Here is a 17,640-nt window from a genome sequence, read left to right as displayed (position 1 = left end):
AATTTGTTAAAATCTGTATTTCAACAGGGACGACCCAAGCCCCCATTCTCTGATCTGTTTTTTTCAAGCCACCATAGATTTATTTCAGTGTGAGGAAACAAATATGGGTTAAGTTCTTACTCGACAAGGTTGAATCAGAATTTTTTTTATAAGAGATAGATTTTTAAATTAATAATGAACACAAAACGTGTTACCATAATAACAATTTAATGTAATATACTCTTCCTTATCCATGTCATATGTGTCTGTCTGGGTCTGCTTGGCTGAACACAGCTTTGCCAAGTATGAAAACAGCTTGCTTCCCCTCACCAGTGGTTAGTGGTTTTCCTTAAAACTTTGTGAAGAGTTATAATGAAGTATAATGTGCATAGGAAAAAAAAGCCCATAATTTACAATTTTACAGTTTGAAGAAATATTAGAGTGAATATAGCCAGGTAAATACCACTACAAGATGAGTAACTGCACCATCTCTCTTAGAATTCCCATCTATTCTCTCCTATTAGTGTCCCATTCATCCTCCCCCAATTTAACTGCTGCCTTGACCTCAAAGTCCATTGTTCAGTTTTAATTTTTTTAACTTCATATAAATGGAAACATGTAATATATACTGTTTGTTTTTTACCCCTTTTTCTTTTTTTCACGCAGCATCATGTCTGTAAGTTTTATCCGGTTTATTGGACGTAGCTGAAGACTTCATTTTCCTTGTTGCCTGGGGTTGCTGGGTCGTAAAGTATGCCCACTTTGGGCAGAAATAGATACTACAAAATGTGGATCATCCTGTAGATCACAAGCATGTTTTATTTTTAGTCTTACCTCAGAAAGTCATGAATCTTAAAGTGGAGGTTTATAAAAACATTAGAAGGATATTCAAAAGATATGGATGTTCAGAAGAATAGCAGATATATATAGTAATTATCTTACCAAATTCTAATGTAAAAGAGTTATTTTTAATTTCAAGAATTAACAAAGGTCATGTAGTACTGAATTGTTTGTAACAAAAAAGCATCTACTTTGTATAGAAAAGAAGAGATACACACAAAAACATATATGCGCACACAAGTGTAAAAAGCATCTTTCATTTTATATACAATAATTCAAAGAATTTATTATAAACGCAATTTTACTTTTTAATACAAGATGGAGATAAAAAGATATTTGTAATCAAATGGAATTTTTATTTTACTTATTCACTACTCCCTTTATTAAACATAGAGTTTCCAAGGACTATCACATTTTAACTATAATCTGAAGGTATAATTATTGATATTGCTCATTTATTATTACTCACAAAATAACAATCTTTTTTCAGTCAAGGACATTCATGCACATTGACTTTTTTTTAAATATGAGATTTATAATCACATAAACTAATCTTCCCTTTTTCAGCAGTATCCATGTCAAAATCAAATAATTTTCTTCTGAGGAAAAAATTCTAAGAAGACTGATCACAGTTTGTATAATAAACGTAATGATGTTCTGTTAAAGATTTTCAGAGGCAGCTTGAGATTCTTGCACCTCTTTTCTCCTGGAACTTTTAGTCAAGAAAAACAGTAACAAAACCAGGACAACTCTTAGAGAAACCAGGTAAATTAAAGGCAGGTTGAAAAAGTGGATCTTGTAGCCTGTGTAACGCAGGAGAAAATAAACCAGGTGCGAAGTGTGACAAACGTCCCTTTGGGGCGCTTGGGTGGCTCAGTGGGTTAAGCCTCACGTTCGGCTCAGGTCATGATCTAGGGTCCTGGGATTGAGCCCCGCATCAGGCTCTCTGCTCAGCAGGGAGCCTGCTTCTCCCTCTCTCTCTGCCTGCCTCTCTACCTACTTGTAATCTCTATCTGTCAAATAAATAAATAAAATCTTTAAAAAAACAAACAAAAAAACAAAAAATAAAAAACACGTCCCTTCATGTGTTCAAGTTACACAGTAAAAGCATCCTGACTTTTCCTCTCAGGATTTTAAGAAAGCAACTTTTGAATGCTTCCAAAGACTACATCTACAAGAGAAACAGTAAGTTAGGTGGAATTTAAGGATTTGTGCAGATATGTATTCTCATTTCTCTTGGGTAAATACCCAGACGTGAGATAATCAAGTATATTATGTTCATCTTTATTAGAAACCACCAACCTAAGTGGTTACGTTTTGACTTTCTTATCAATTGCACAAGCTTACTAGCATCAGTTGTTTTAATGTCAACCTTTGCCGTGGTGTGTAAGAGTATGACATTGTTTCAATTTTCACTTCTCTAATGACTAATGATTTTGAGCAGCACTTTTCACCATCTTTTGGCCAACTGTAAATCTTCTTTGATGATGTGTAAGAGATGTAGGTATTCCTTATATATTCTGGATATAGGTCTTTAATCAAACATAAATGTGTAATTATTTCCTTTTCATTGTAAAAGTGTACTAGTATAAGGCCTTCCCCTTCTCAGAAATTTGTCTTTGTTGGGTTTGCTTCTGTTTTTGTTTTTTCTGTCCTCATACTTTATTGACCATTTCTGGGCCTATGCCAAACTAGGTGGGCATAATATTATAATATTTATAATGTATAATATTATAATATTTATAATTATTTAAAATATGTTAATTTAAATTTAAGCCTAAATTCCAGATCAATGAATACTTTTGTGTAAATATTACAAAATGGCTTTTTTAGATAACTGGTTTTGCGCTGTATTTGATTAAAATCCACACGCTGAGAATTTTAAATGGCATATATATCCATAGGATTATTCTCAGCTGCTTTGTTGCAAACCCAAATTTTTCTCTAGACATGCCTGAACCATGCTGCTGATTCATGGCCAGTAAAAGATTACATGTGCTGTAATAATTACATGTGCTAAAATAATTCTGTGGTAAGATTTGAAACATATCATGGGCCAGCCTATATCCAGTTTATAAGTACACACACACACACAAACATCCATATATAATATAAATTTCAGTCTTAGAATTTCTGTTATCTTTTAGTTGTGTGAGTTAACTTTTAGTTTTAGTTTTTGTGTTATTGAGTCAAATCATGTAGCCAAGCTTGGACAGTAAAACCAGATAGCATACAAAATACCCATTCTCAGATGAGACTGTAGCTTCTGAGACCAGCGTAACTGATATCTAGCTTGGTGCTTTATGGTCCATAGATAAAGAGTGTTCTGTGCCAATGAGGTGACAATTTGAAAGCTGTTTTTGAATGTCTCACTCTTGCCTGATAATTGCCTGTGCTTTTCTCCTCCTACTGAATAATATCCTTCACATTTATGTACACTCTGTAGAGCTTTATAAATCCTTCCAGTAATTCAAGAAAGCAAAATTATTGCACATGGCATAGCATATTACCATATTTTTGTGTATTTGGTGCATAATTATTTGTTGAACAAGACAATTCTAATTAAGGTTGGAATCCAATTGAAAATTGGGTTATACTTGATAACATATTCAGTCATATAGAGGAAATTATTAAATATGCTCTTTTATGTGATTTACCTTTTTTTCTGTATGTCAAATAATATTCTATGAAAAAAATCATAAGGGTATTTTAATCCTACATATTTTACTTTAGTTTTAGACACTGATTAATATCAATAATAGATATTCATAAAATATGAACAATAGTTAAATGATAGTCAATTAATTGTCAAATAAACTTTTTGATAATTTTCTAATAGAGGTTTTTAATTATAATAATAAAATTATCCAGAAATCAAATGTATAATGGCTTCCATCTTCACATGATTGCTTTTTCTCTCATTCCTTAATTTTCCTGAAATTTATTATGTTCACAAAGTAAATATTCTGAGCTAGTTACCATCCAGACAAAACAAAGGAAAGCACCGGTGAAGTTGGTTCCATTAAAAAGATATCTAATGTTTGGTGTCCCAAATTATCAGTCATTATCCACAGAATATAGTGGATGAGTGGTTGGTTTTTGGAGACCTGAAGATTTGTGCTTGAACCCATTCTCTGTATGTATATTGCCATGTATTTGATTGTGAATAAACTAATTGTAAGATTTTGCATCCTTCCCTTTCTTCCTAACTGAAATTTGTGAGAACTTATTAAAAATAATCATTTTTTTTATTGTTTTACTTTAGGGCATTGGTATCTGTTTTGCTATAACTAGACTCTTAGTGCCAACATAACTCACAAGTGGTCTTTCATTTTACTGGACAATTGATCCAAAACAATCCAACAGATACTATAGGGTAGAGGCTACTTGTATTTTCTTCTATTCACCAATATTTATCAGTAGTCTAGCACAGTGCCTGAAACAGAGTATTTATAGAGTATCTCTTGAACATATGGATGAAACTAGCATACCAAGACCACTCTTTTGGAGAGAATCTTAAAGAAAATGTTTCTGGATCTCCTAAGTTATTTTGGGCTTCTTTGAATATATTATAGAAACTTTCATGGATATAGATAATATAAATTGTCAATCTAATTTGCCTAAACTCTTTGAATTTTTTTTTTTATTAAATATTTACTTGTTTAGGGATGCCTGGGGTGGCTCAGTCAGTTAAGCCTCTGCCTTCAGCTCAGGTCATGATCCCCGGGTCCTGGGATTGAGTCCCACATGGGGCTCCCTGCTCAGCGGGGAGCCTGCTTCTTCCTCTCCCTCTGCTGCTCTCTCCTACTTGTTCTCTCTACCTCTCTGTCAAATAATAAATAAAATCTTTAAAAACAATATTTACTTGTTTATTTTAAAGAGAAAGAGTGAGCATGTGTGAGAGGGGATGAGGGAGAAAGAACCTCGAGCCAACTACACTGAGTGCGGAGCCTGATGTGGGACTTGATCTCTTGACCCAGAGATCAGGACCTGAGCCAAAACCAACAGTTGGACACTCAACCAACTGTGTCACCCAGGCAGCCCAATATTTTAATTTTAAAAATTATCGTACCATGAAATAAAGCTGATAATTTTAAGTTGACATTAACTTAATTATCTACTGTGTGCAGTAAACTGTGTCTTGCTTTACATAATTAGTTCACATTATAGTAAAATGACATTGTGATCTGGGTTGTGTCGTGCCCATTTTACAACAATGTAGAGTTGTTTATCAAAGTTTATACAGTTTAACTGTATAAACTTTAAACACTGATTTAAATTTAATTTTATATGACTTCAAATTGTTCAAAACCTCAGCCACTTTACTACTAGATTTCTTTAAACGCTTCTAAACATGAATCAACTTCTGAACTTTTATGTTTTGAATCTATACACACTCATTAATAGCTAGAAAAGAATATTTTTGCTGAAACTGCATTATCATTTTTAATATACAGTTAATGTCCCTTCAGTCTGTAAGTTTTTGTTGGTCTTACTTTTTGTGACACTGTTTTTAATTAAGAAAAAATATCTTCTGTACTAAAGTGACATGTGTAACAACAGTATTTAGTGATTTCTAAATCCTAGGAAGATGCATTTCTTTCTTTTTTTTTTTATCTTTTAAACCAGAACACAACACTTACAAGTATTGAAGTACAAAGTATATAATTATTTTGAAGCAATATTTAATAAGCATTTCTGGGGCACCCGGGTGGCTCAGTGGGTTAAAGCCTCTGCTTTCTGCTCAGGTCATGATCCCAGGGTCCTGGAATTGAGCCCTGCATCCAGTCTCTGCTCAGCAGGGAGCCTGCTTCCCGCACGCTCTCTCTCTCTGCCTGCCTCTCAGCCTACTTGTGATCTCTGTCCGTCAAATAAATAAATAAAATTAAAAAAAATTAGTAGGAGTTTCTCTTTACTGACCCAGACTATTTTATGGAACTCTCATTTCTGGGGAGAAAAAAAATAAATAATCTCATCTTGACTTAAATGAAACAGAACATTTGACATAGCACAGGTGCACTGCTGCCTCTATGAGGATGGCAACACACCAAACTACACATCAGAGAAGCTCATTCTAAACCAGGAAGCAAGCTGGTATTCCACTGGTATTTATAAGAGTGATGGGCAACTTGAATGAAGAACTTATGTAAAAGGTAAATCTCTGTATCATGTTTTCTGATTCTCTCTTGACTTAAAGAGACTGTATACCAATTTTATGTCATTTTTCTATTTGTCCTACTTAACCTCTTTGTCTCAGCTTATTAGTCTTTTTAAAATGATAATAACAAGGTGCCTCAGCGCAGTAGGTAGTGCATCAGTCTCATAGAATGATAATAACAGTGTTGTTCAGTGTCGTCAGAAACATATTAAGTGCCTCAATAGTAGCTGTGATGGTAATAGTAGTAGAAACAGGAGCGGCAGTAGGCTGTCGTGGGCTTGTTTAGCAGTAAGGGAGGGGAAACACTTTATATTCTATGCTCATGGAAGGACACTTAGAAATATTTGCAAAACAATGTTTGTGGTGTTGCCTGGGATGGATGTGGGGTTGGGGAAGGAAGGAACCCTTTCTCATCCAGTTCTGGTTTCTGGTTTCTCATCCAGTTCTATCTCATTACAGCACGGATCCTTTGGAAGCGAGGGACTTCCATGCATTAAAAATAAGTCTTCCCTTTAAAAATGTGTGTTGCATAAATAGTGTAAGAGGATGCATGGGACTTCTTTTGAACCGTTATGAGTAGGCTTGAGGTTCAACAGGTTTTCAAGAAGCTGTTTAAGTGCTGCATTAGAACCGAGGGACAGTGGTGCTTAGTGAAAGTGCGGGTGCAGGAGGATCACTCAGCTTTCTCAGAAACCAATCTGCTCAGACTGAACAGTCCACTTCCGAGCTAAAAAAAAAAAAAAAAAAAAGCAAACTACCCCATCCGAAGGAGAAGATATTGTTTTAACTTTATTTTTGATCATAATTTTACTGGTATTGTTCATTTTAAGCTGAAAACAAAACTATCCTGGGAACAATATCCTAGACCTTTGACTCTTGTAATAGGTGGAAAATAGATTGTGGTTTGTCTCTTCTTAAACAAGATTCATTAGATCGAATATTTAAGTGAGAGATAGAATAAAAATTAAGTAATTTTTAGTCTATAAATATAAAACTTTAAAAACTAAATATGTCATGGCTAAAAGATGAGTAGTATTATACTGGAATTAGGCACTATTATACTTGGGACTTACTCCCTGAAGACAGACTGCTATTAGTTCTGTTAAGAAAGAAAGAAAGAAAGGTATACAAGACATTTCTTTGAAAAATACTTGCATTCTTTCTGTTTGTCTTAAGAAATTTAAACTTAGTTTTCAATGGTATATACTTTTAGAAAAAGAATCTTAGTTTAGGTTGCAACTGTCCTGATGAAATCATGGTATTACCTTTTTTTGAAAGAAGTATTAAAGATCATGCAGACTGATTCACCCCCAGTGCTAGCTCTCCACTTCCCCCACATCTCCAAAAGGCTGCTGTGGTGTGTAGTTTCTATCTGACAACTATCATGATGCACTACTTTACATCATAGCATACTCCAGAATTATCCTTTTTAGGAAACACAACTAAGAAAGGAACAATGCAAGAATTATGGCTTTGTTAATAATTGACCACAACATATGTCAACTTCCATCACACCATCTTGATATAAAAAAACTACATGTATCTTTTCATTTACTCAGTTCTGTTTTATAATTTTTAAAATTATAAAATTTTTAAAAATTTTTAAAGAATTAATTTTAAAAGATTCTATTTATTTATTTGACAGACAGAGATCACAAGTAGGCAGAGGAAGGCAGAGAGAGAGGAGGAAGCAGGCTCCCTGCTGAGCAGAGGGCCCAATGCAGAGCTCCATCCCAGGACCCTGGAATCTTGACATGAGCTAAAGGCAGAGGCTTTAACCCACTGAGCCACCCAGTCTCCCAATTTTTAAATATATTTTTATAATTTTCCATATATATATATATATATAATGCTTTCTGATTAAATTTATTTCTGCATTTTTTAGGGTTCGTTTTTGCTTTTTTTTTTTAACTATATAAAAGTTTCTTATTTTCCTTTCTACTGGCAATAAGAACAAGCATTTCCTTTATTTTAAGTGTTCATAATATACTTTCACAATTCAGTGCAACAATCTTATATTCAGGAACGTTGAATATGTCAGTCTTGTCTGGATGTAGGGTAAAGGTGTTTGTATTTTGTATGGTGAAGGGGGTAGCACATGGAAAATAAATGTATTCACTCCACAAATAGATTATTTTAAGCAACTCTGAAATATAAGGTACTGTGCTAAAGAATAACAAGGATAAAAAGAAATAAAAAGTATGTTTATTCATTTTAGAGTAATTTGCTACTAAAAGATCAATTAAGAAATACACAAAGGAGTAAAAAAATAAGCTAAAAAATATGCTACAGACCACATGGCTAGAGCACCTACTTTATAATTTAAACTTTATGAAATTTGGGGGTTGAATCAACAACACAAAAATGTATTATGCACCTAACACATATTAGAATTTGAATACAGGTATCTCCCTGAGTCTGTCTGAGAAGACTGCTAAATAAGTACCACTAATCATAAACAGAAACACACACTAACTGGGTGACATAACAGCAGGGCCAGATTGTGAGTCTAGGTCACAATGAAATCAATTAGAAACTTTTATAGTAAAAATTAACCTTACATAGTAAATAGGAGTAAGCTATATAGAGAGAGTTTGAGAGGATATTATTTTACTTACCAATGCAATCATTTACCAATGAATCATTTAATCATTTACTAAGGTAATAGTAATTTTAATGACTCTTACATATATATGCTACACATATATGTTCATATCTAAAGTCTGCTAAATATTGATTCTGTGAATAGAGGAGGAAAGGGTAAATCGTGTATAAAACTGTGATTCCCTAGACTATGTCTTACTCATCTTCAATTATCCTAATCCTATCAAAGGACATTCTCATTATTTCTTGACTGAATACCTGAATTCACATGATATAGATATAGAAACAAGTTTATTAGGATGTTTTAGGGACAGAATATATAAAATTTAGTGAGATTACAAAGGAAGAATTAATTATTTCATTTGAAGAGTTCAAGAGAAGTAACAAATGAGTGGAATGTTGACAGATGAGTAGTTGCTGCCTAGTAAATAGAGTCATTTTGTAAATTAAGATCAACCCCAAAAGGCACCTGAGTCATTAAATTAGGTGCTCTGCAGAACTGTAGGTATTTTGATAAGGTCAGTTTGGAAAAATTGGGGGTAAAGTGAAAAAAGGCGCAACTGGCACTGGAAGCCTCCCAATCATGGAAGTCCGGGCATAATATATTAAGAAGTTTGGGTTTCATCCTGTAAAAAACTATAATCCATTGAAGATTTTTAAGCAATGGAGTAATATGGTAATCTTTCATCTTAGAAAAATCACTCTGTCATGGGAATTATGAATGGAGAAAAGCAAGTTAGGAGGCAGAGGAATGAGGTTGGAGAATGTGACAATGGTTGAGAAGAGAAAATGGGAGTCTGAACTAAGCCATTTACTGTGGAGTTAAAACTAAATACATGAACAAAAGGTGAAAAAATACAAAAGTTGGCACCTGTAGGAACAAGGATTAAAAACATAATTAAGGTAAAAGATAGTTCCCAGGTTTATTTCCTAAATGACTGAGATGGAGGAAATCTCTGTAGTCAAGAAAAGAAAAAGAAGAATAGTACAGAGATATATATGGCATTTTTTTCATGGAGCCATCAAGCACCAGGATACAGAGGACAAAACTTTTGAAGATGCAATGGGCAAAATAAATAATCTTTAAAACCACTCAAAAGAGATGAAATCTGAAGCATGGGAGAAAACAAGTGCAAAGATGAGGAGCGCATTAGAACAGGTAGAAAAGAGGACTTAGGAAAGAACACGGGGCATAGCAACACATAAAAGAAGCAAAGAAAGAAAGAACATCCTGTAAATGAGGCTGAAAATTAATAATAAGTGAGACACTAGGAGATAAGACAGAATATATTAGACCAAAAGCCAAACAAGGGTATCATTTCAGGAGTATAGATTTAAAAATCTCTCAAGGCATCTACGGACCAAACCAGAGGCAGTAATAACACCTATGATTAAGACATCTGAAAGTGAAATTCCACGTGCAGAGAATGCCTGAGGTCTCTCTCTCTCTCTCTCCTTTTTTTTTTTTTTTTTCAGGCTAGAATCCACTAACATCTCATTGATTTGCTAAATCCTTCTGAGATTAAATGGACCCCTTTGATCATTAAGAAAATAGCATAAAAGTAGAAAAGACTCCATCATTTCAGATGCCTAACAACATCTCATTAAGTAATGGGATTATCAGTTGCTTACAGAAAAGTAAGAACAATAGAATATGATTAAATGGCAAGATATGTTATACAAGTAAGTGCCGAAGAATTCCTGGGGCCTGAGAAGTCAATTTCAGATGAATCAGACTGAACAGAAACAAGAAGTGAATGCCATGATTTCTTTGGGAATAGTGTTCAGTGGAATTATTGGATAGATATCTGTTACTCATGGATAAAATAAGTGAGCTAAACAGAATACAATAGAAAAGAAGTACAGGAAAGTAAAGGAAAGAATCGTTCTGAGTAATGAAATGACTTGACTTTAAAATTATACCTAATTATACCTTCAACTTCTCATCCCAACTGAAATGAGTCACACCATGTATAAAAGGGAAACAAGCCTGCATTGATTCTTGAAACTGCACACATTTTGTGCAGCACACACAAACAAGGTTAAAAAATAATGCCAAGACTGACAATTTGCCCTCCTAATAAAGAATGATTCTCAGAAAATAATTGGAAAACCTTTGTACTCATTCCACTAATACACAGGTTTGACAGGTGTGGTAGGTGGTGAGAACAGCCAAAAGGTGAATGTGGGAACAAGATTTAAATTCTTCAATGCTATAAAGCAAACACACACCACTAATGGTCTGAAATCAGGTAAGGTTTGCCCAGTGACTTTCCTAAGGAGAAACTAGACAGAGGAGAGTAGAGAAGATGTTTCCTTTTTAAAAGAATAGGTGAATAAACCCACAAGAAAACTGGTTTTTCACATAATTAATACCTGGTAGGGAAAAAAGTTTTATAAGAAAGCTGTATGCTGAAACTGGCCATAGTACAGAGTTCTGCAGAAGATGAAAATAGTGTAATGAAGATAAATGCATCCAACATCTTCAGACTGCTGTGCCCTCCAATTTTTTCTCAGTATACTTAAGCCCTTGCCAGACAAACAAATGAAAATTAGCAAATCTCTTATCCAGAAACCATGGTGTTATTCTTAAGTCTTACTTTCTCAAAAACCCCAAAAGTTGCTATGGTTCCATGACCCAAATCCAAGACTCAGCCAACCAGCAACTTTAATGCAGACTTGATTTGATAAATTCTGTTTCACTCTTATGGTCTTACAATACATTAACCATAAATACAAAGAAAGTTTCTTTAAGCATAATAAGGATATTACTTGTCTGCTCAAAATTCAGTGATTCCCTGATGCTCAGGGTTAAGTCCAGAGAGCTTAACGTTATTTGCAAATCCTTCCTGAGTTTGCTGCTGAATATCAACACAGCCTCATTTTTAGTAAGTGTGTACTTTGAAGTTCATTGTCTAACCCTACACAGATCTCCTTATAGATCAGTAACAAAGCCACACGCTTGGCTCTCTTCCTGCCTTCGAACATCCTCTTTTTAATTCCTTGCACATTGTTCCTACTCTCAACATCCTAAGCTATATGAATTTCTACACTTTGAGGGTAATAGAGAAGTATTAGAGAATGAAAGCTTGTAGAACGGTCAGATCTGGTTTAAATTTCTACGTCTTTCATTTGCTAGATATGACACCTACCTATGTTTTCTTGTGACGATTGAAATACATTAAATTAGACATTGAAGGATTGCACCTGGCACAAAGCAAGCCTTCAAGAATATGGAGTCGTAGAAGTAATATGATCACTACTACTTGGTTTTGTGAGAAGAGTTGATACTTCTTGGAATGCAAAGCATAGTTTGACCCTAATAATGTATTTCATGTTGATTTGGAATATTTGATTTATTAGAGAAGTTGAAGAAATGTATATTAGCTGTTTATGGAAAATAATTTGTAAATTCACCAAGTGCCCAGTTTTCACAACATTCTTTAAAACATGGAAAAGTTGAAAAAAATATATCACTTATTATCAATCAGTTATAACCAGTCATTACTAAATCTGTGAGGACAAGGCTGATACAATCAGCTATGAAAGTCTACTTATCTCAGCTGAGAGAGGAACCATTGTGACTTTTTAAACCATTATCATCAGTATAAGTAAAGAAAATAAAAACACCATTGACTGGATAAAATAAGAGAAATGGCTTTTCTAAATCCATTAATAATAATATTTATATCAAGCTATCCTCTCTGCAAAGGAAAATTTTTATATAGTAGATTTTTTCTCTTGTTGATTGTCCCAGGTGAACTGTCTAGTTATGAAAAAAATAGAAATGTGTTTGTGTGGACCATAATGACAGCTTATTTCACAGAGAAGAAATAATGAGGAGACCAGACTGTCCAGTGCAGCTGGTCTAAATTGCTACCTCAAAAACTATCATTATTAAGTGATTATCAAATGGTTCACAATTTGCCCACCATCACCAATCAAGAGACATTTGCTCAAGCCACATTGCCTTAGACAAAAACTACAAAGTAATTATTTTCTTTTAAAAACGTACATCAATTTCACCACAATAAAAGTTATAAACGTGAAGGGGGTGACTTTTTTCCTAATGTAAAGTTGTTATTAGTCTGCAAATATAGATGAATATGATACAAGAAACCTCTCAAATCTTCAATATTAATAATGGCTAACCTGTACTGCTGTACACATGCACACACACACACACACACACACACACACACAGAAAGAAGAAAGCTAAATTGAAATACCAATTTACTGATAAGTACTTTTTCCAGAATGTTCTTACTTCTTTACATAAAGTAATTAATTCAAAGAGACAAAGGTAAAATAAATGAATAATTATCACATTTTACGATGGTTAAAATAGGATTGAGAACAAGCAAATTTAAAATATCTTGAATACAAAGACCTAGCCTAAGAAATAATTGTATTTTTGTTTGTTTAAATCAGTTATTTTCAGTAGACTGCATTGTTGTTCCTGATAGGCATTTAAACATTTCTGAGGAAGGGGCACCTGAATGGCTCAGTCAGTTAAGTATCTGACTCTTAATTTGGCTCGGGTCATAATCTCTGCCTCGTGTAATGGAGCCCTAAGTCAGGCTCAGGCTCAGGCTGGGCATGGAGTCTGCTTGTAATTCTCTCTCTCTCCCTCTGCCTCTGCCATCCCCCTCCTCACCTCCAGCTCTTACTTATGTAGTGTCTCTCTCTCTCTCTCTCTTTCTCCCCCCCCACCTCTCTCTCATTTCTGAGGAAAATACAAAAATCCTGGCAAAATGATTGTTGTAAACTACCAGCATTTAGTGGGCAGAAGGTCCAGATGCTAGACATTCTCCAGTGCATAAAACAATTCTACACAACAAAGAATTGATCCACATGATTTAGGAATGACCACCTCTACCTCTAAGATAGATCACATTCTAGGTCACAAAACAAACCTTATTAAATTCAGCAAATCAAAACTGCTCAAGCTATGCTCTTTGACAAAAAGAGAATTAAACATAAATAGCAGAAGGCTATCTGGCAGACCTAAAAATATTTAAAAGCAAGCCTACTGTATAACACCCTATTACATAATCCACAGATCAAAAAGGAAGTCTCAAGGGAAAACAGAAAGCGTTTTGATCAAAATGAAAGTGAAATACAAACATATCAAAATTGAGGAATATACTTAAAACAAGATTTGAGAAAATTATATGAATGCTTATTAGAGAAAATAAAGATCTCAGTAAATAGCGTGTCTACCTCAAGAAACTATAAAAAATAATAGAAAATTAAACCAAAGCAAACAGAAAGAAGGGATTAATAAATATAAGATCAGAAATTAATAAAATTGAGAATGAAGAAACACTACAGAAAATCCAAGAAATCAAAAACTTCTTGTTTGACTAAAAAAATCTATAAAATTGATTAAATGTCTAGTTAGTTTGATCAAGAAAAAAAGAGAGAAGACAAGTCACCCACATCAAGACTGAAATAGGAATTATCACTGAAGATTCTACGGATATTTAAGGGATAATGTAGGAATATTGCAGAGAACCCAACTGACAAAATTTGACAACTTAGATGAAATAGATCAATTCCTTGAAAAACACAAAATGAATCCTCACCCAAGAAGAAATAGATAACCTCAATTGTACTAAATTTGTAGTTAAAAGCTTCCTAGGGGGTTGGGGGGAGTTGGGGTTGAGTCAGGCCTAGGTAGTCTCCCTGGTGAATTATACCAAGCATTTAAAAAAGAATTAGTTCCAGTTCTTAAAAATGTCTTCCAGAAAATGTAAGAGAAAACAACAGTTCTCATCATACTTAATGAGGTCAGTATATCCTGACACATCAGAGATTATTTTTTTAAAAGATCAATATTATTCATAAAAATAAATGTAGAATTCTGAAGATAATACCAACAAATTGAAATACTTTATAAAAACAGTAACATATTAAGATAAAGAGGATTTTTACTAGGAATGCAAAAGCAAGTTCAACATTTAAAAAATCAATGCAACCCATCATATTAAGAGTAAAACAAGAAAAAAAACATAAAATTATGGCAATAGGAAGAAAAAAAGCATTTGACAAAATTCAACATTCGACTGATTTTTTAAAAATTCTCAACAAACATCGAGTAGAAGGGAACTTCTTCAATCTGACCAAAAAAAAAAAAAAAAAAAAAATACAAATATCTACAACTAACATCATACTTAATTTTGAAAGGCAATGCCTTTCTCCTACAATCCATACATAGGCAAGGACATCCTGCATAACTACTCCTTTCAAACATTTTCAAAGTCTTATACCTAATTTTATTCTTCTTCTTCTCATTATTATTATTACTCAAGAAACCCTCAAAATAATATTGTACAGAAGAAATACTTTTATAGTCTACAGGCAAATATCTAAAATTTGAATGACAGTCCTAACATCTATTCTATCTGAATCTTGCATTCTGCATCTGTAAAAAAGAGACTAATTAGCCGAAAGTATTGTTAAAAGAGAAGGAATGCTTTGTACATTCTAATAATGTGTTACAAAAAAGAAAAATGAAATTCTTTTCTTGTGAAAATTATAAGAACTCCCAAATTCAATGCAAATTTTTTTTCTGTCTATTGGAAAAGTTATGATAGAAAGGAAAATTAATTACAAGTTTTTTAACAAATATTGAATGTGCTGACTCCATTGGCAACTAAAATGAAGAAGAATTAAATTTTTCATAGTGGTGTGGTAAGAGATACATAAATTAAGAAGAAGAAAGGTAAAGCTTGAGGGAAAAAATTATCTTGAGTATGTCAGAAGTTTTAGCTTACTGTTTTTAGGTACAGAAGATATATAATACCCTGAGGCTCTCAAGTCTAAATATATGAAATAATGGTAAAGTAAATGAGTATTTGTGCTATTAACCTTTTTTCCCCCCAAAGTTGAACAAATAAATACACATTTTTGGGGAAGAACATCATCAATCATTCAAGTTTTAAGGATGATAATAAAAATAATTTCAATTAAATGTTGTTCAGTGTTTAGAGTTTTCTCTTTGCAAATAAAATTCTATCACTTTAATAAAATACTCAGATATTCTTACAGTCGTATTTTTGTAGTAATCTAGTTAAAACCTTAGGAGAAAATTGTTACATCATTCATCAATTTCACATTGCAAACTTTCAACAGAAATTGTCAGTTTTAATTTTACAGACTATATGCACTATTAAATCAGGAATTTTTCAAATATAGTGCTCTATCTCACATTGTTTTACATTACGTATATTTTTAAAAGGTGTTTTAAAAAGCATCGAATGTATTTGTCTTAGACCACAAGAAAATGTAAGACAAATTCAGGAGGAATCTACCAAATCAAGGAGCAGGTGAACGATACAGAGCAATATTCTTTTCTTAGAAACTGTTAAATTTGTGACAATCATTAAAACGATCATCAAAGTTTTGAGGTAAAGCTTAAAGCTCTGGTATTCCCCCTAAATAGTCAATCTAATAAAATATTCAATAATAAACTTTATTATATTCTATTATGTTGAAACGCAATTTGAATGGAGACACTTATTTAGCAATTACTAACATCATTAATGGCATAGTGTTATAGCTAGATTACATTATCAATTTGTTAGATACAAGAAAATACAAGCGATAATCAGTGAATTTTTTTATAACTACCCCAAATTCAAATTTTCTAAAGAAAACTCCAGTTGTTTTGTTTAGAAAAACATAATGTAAAAAACAATAGGGTGTCTGAGCTTGAGACTTCATTATTTTCTTAGTACAGCATGAGGTATTACAGATATCATTAACACATTTACTCTTGGGAGAAACCAGGAAGGAAATGGCACAAAATTCTCACTAATTTTAGGAGGTGAAAATTGTGACAATCTGAATAAATAAATAGTGTTAATTGCATTTTTAAACATTGGCATGCTGCATTTACTACCAAGAGAAAGGAGTGAGTTGAAGAAAAAAAAAACTTTAAAATACTTCTCATGCATAATTTATCCACTTCTTATGAATTATTTCCCAACAAAAGGAAAGTGACAACAAGATTAGAAGGAAGAGAAATTTGGAAAAAATATTGTTGAAACAATCCATAAACATGGAAAAACATTCTCCAATTTATTTGCAGTAAGCCAGCATAAAGGAAAATTCCAAGTATGCTGGATATTTACATTTACTGGATCCTGAGATAAAGCCAGCCCTTAGCATCTATAGGGTTGGTTAAGGTATAAAAATGAAGGCCTACATTAAAAAAAAGAAGAAGAAGAAGAAGAAGAAGGCCTACATACCATGTGTCTCGACACTTAAAACATATAGAGTCATTAAAACATTACATAAAATATGTTCTTTCCTCTCATCATGAAACTTATACTTTCATAACAACCTGGGAGACTAAGTTTGGGTTTAGAATTCTTGGACCCTCAGAATTCTGGACCAGAATTTGAGGCACAAAGAAAACCGCCAAGGGGTGATATTATATCCTTAACCCTTTATAGATTCCTCATCTATAAAGAACAGCAGGGCTGAAGAGGGACCAGAGAGAAATCCTTTAAATGATAGGGTACTGCCTAAAAAAATTTTTGAAAAAATTTTTTTAAAAAGGTGTTATTTATCTTAATAATTTATTAAAGAACCATGAGGTATAGAACTAATTATATTTCATAAAGGTTTGATACTGGACTCAAAAACAATGTATCTTTTATAGTTTTGGTAACATAGTTCTTGATTTATACACTTTAATCACTCTACCACCCTAGAAAAAACCCTAGAAATTTTTGATGGATTATTATCAAATTTGTTTGAAGTCTGTTATGAATGTCAGTATGTAGAAACAATGAGGATTAATATCTCAAGAAATTGGGATAAAAGAACAATTCAAAATAGAGTAGGTAAATCTAAATTAAAATAAACTAAGTAACATGAATGAAAGGGATAAACTGCGTGTCTAATCAGACTGCTGAAATAATGCCAAAGATACTAATGGAAAAGTTTAACACTTGACTCCAGTATTAAGGAAAAGTAAGGGAATATTTGTCCTTCATGAAATTCCTTGAAACACTCATTGAAACCATATACTCAGTTGGAGGCAAATG

General features: G+C 33.0%; 1 long non-coding RNA gene across 1 annotated transcript in view; it reads right to left on the bottom strand.

Annotated features, from left to right (window-relative positions):
* LOC116576006 overlaps window positions 1-16,902 on the bottom strand; it is a 31,293-nt gene extending 14,391 nt beyond the window's left edge. Inside the window, exon 1 of the long non-coding RNA XR_004280010.1 lies at window positions 16,837-16,902. This is a non-coding gene — a long non-coding RNA (uncharacterized LOC116576006). The remainder of the gene's footprint in view (window positions 1-16,836) is intronic.
* Between the last annotated feature and the right edge of the window lie 738 nt (window positions 16,903-17,640).

This window comes from Mustela erminea, chromosome 17, assembly GCF_009829155.1.
Source record: "Mustela erminea isolate mMusErm1 chromosome 17, mMusErm1.Pri, whole genome shotgun sequence".
NCBI classification, from domain to species: Eukaryota; Metazoa; Chordata; class Mammalia; order Carnivora; family Mustelidae; genus Mustela; species Mustela erminea.
The sequence above is the reverse complement of the archived record's forward strand: the minus strand, read 5'-3'. Positions and strand labels throughout refer to the sequence as shown.